This window comes from Schistocerca piceifrons, chromosome 6 (genome assembly GCF_021461385.2).
Source record: "Schistocerca piceifrons isolate TAMUIC-IGC-003096 chromosome 6, iqSchPice1.1, whole genome shotgun sequence".
Lineage (NCBI taxonomy): Eukaryota > Metazoa > Arthropoda > Insecta > Orthoptera > Acrididae > Schistocerca > Schistocerca piceifrons.
The window spans coordinates 278,200,569-278,202,678 of record NC_060143.1 but is presented as its reverse complement, the minus strand read 5'-3'; positions in this window follow the sequence as shown (position 1 = coordinate 278,202,678).

Below are 2,110 nucleotides of genomic sequence, written 5' to 3'. Positions count from 1 at the left end.
AGCTAGTGCTGCTAGGTTCGCAGGAGAGCTTCTGTGAAGTTTGGAAGGTAGGAGACGAGGTACTGCCGGAATTAAAGCTGTGAGGACGGGGCGTTATTCGTGCTTGCGTAGCTCAGTTGGTAGAGCACTTGCCCGCGAAAGGCAAAGGTCCGGAGCTCGAGTCTCGGTCCTGCACACAGTTTTAATCTGCCAGGGAGTTTCATGTCAGCGCACCCTCCGCTGTAGAGTGAAAATTTCATTCTAGCAACGACTGTACTATTTCCGTATCCCTTCCAACCCCCCCCCCCCCTCCCCCACTCCTCCCCTGAGACATCTTATACAAGGTGAGTCACTGACTATTGCCAGGGGAATGTATGACAGTACCCGAAAAGTATGACAGCACCTGAAAAGTATGACAGTACCTGAAAAGTATGACAGTACCTGGAAAGTATGACAGTATATGAAAAGTTTATGGGGCAAATGTTACATGGGACAATGGGGGCCATAATATGACGTTGGTTTTTTGTTGCTAGGTGGGGTCGCATCATAGATATGGTCAACTTAGTTCTTTTAAATGGGATGCTATGGTTTGGAACCTATTTTCTGATAGTGGCTATCGAGACGAATCCAATGACGTGTAACAGTAAGGTCTTTGAATGTCAACGAAGGTCAAAAAGGTGGCATGAACGTCCATTTACAGAAGGTGTTCGAAGTGATGACTGAACCATGGCGTTTTACTGGCGGACCAGCATATTTGCAAGTATCTCGCCTTTGCGCACTTATCTTTGCTTGTGACGCTTACTGAGTCTCGGCTGCCTTATCTTTGCCAGAGGAGTTAACTGGAGGCTCTCCCGAAGAACGTGGACAGTTGGCGTTCGATGTTACCTGATGCTGGAGTGCGCTTGTAGTAGAGCGGGAACTGACCACATGTATGATGCAGCTTGATGGAGAGCCTTTCCTGTCGCCTGTGAGGAGGCTTGTGGCTGCCTTGGGTTGCGTGCTGCTGGTTCCGGATACGGCTCTCTACGGTCGTCCGCTGCCTTTTTGCCACTTGCTGTACCCGACGCCAGCTATATCGGACGTTCAGCGAAAAGTTAAGTGAATTTGTCCGTGATATGTGACTGCAGATTTGTCAGCATTGCTGTGGTGCAATGTATCCATTATTGGCTGTATTGCTGAAACCTTGGGTATATAGGTTCTGAAGATGTTCAGAGTGATATGCTATGTGATAAGCCTTGTACATAGAAATCATTTATTTAGTGAACTGTGTAATTCTTCATTTAACATCAAATGTGTATGCTTCATTGTATTGTCACAATTAATCCCAGATTCAGCATTTTTCATTGAAAATAGATGCACATATTTGTTAAAACTGATTTTGTGCCTTCATCTGTCAGTTAAGTGACAAGACCTTTGTACAGTGTAATTATATTTGCAAGTTGATTAGCTCTGTCCGCATGGTCGTCATTCCGGAGGTGAAATGTTTATAAATGTTAATCGAAACATACGGTACTTGATCTTGAAGACAGTGTGCCATTTTGTTAGTGAATAATTTAACCTGTTATTTAATATCTTTTGGTGGTTGTTTCATTTGCCCTTGCAGGCCTGTTCTGTGCGCTTGTTAAATGTTACAGCTGGCTGGCTGGTGGTTTGGAGTGAGCGCTACCTTTCCACCTATGGTTACCGGGGCTGTGAAATCCTGAGTAATGGGAGGTGACTCCGTTTCGAAGCTCGAGAAGTGGGTCTTGTACGAACTGCCGGCTTCCGCCTTGTCTTCTCCAAGTTAAGTCTTCGTTCCGCCTTCGAGCGACCTGGTGTCACTCCTTGCTAATTAATTCTGGTGCTCTTTATGTTTACTCGGGTATTTATGATATTTATTAAATTTCTTAAGCTTTGTCTGAAGAGCAACATAAAGTTGTGAATTAATTTCAAGCCATCAAGCGCATTATTGTTAGTGGTTTTAAAATTTTCTCATATATGAGTTAGACCTCGTTTCATAAAAGACATTGGTAGCAGATTAAGATATTGTTGTTTTAAAGGAATTTGTTTATGTGATTGTTAAATAAAAAGAGTGATTACAAAAGGAGTCCAGTCCTTCCTATTTGTTTCCCTACTCCCAATTAGACCAATG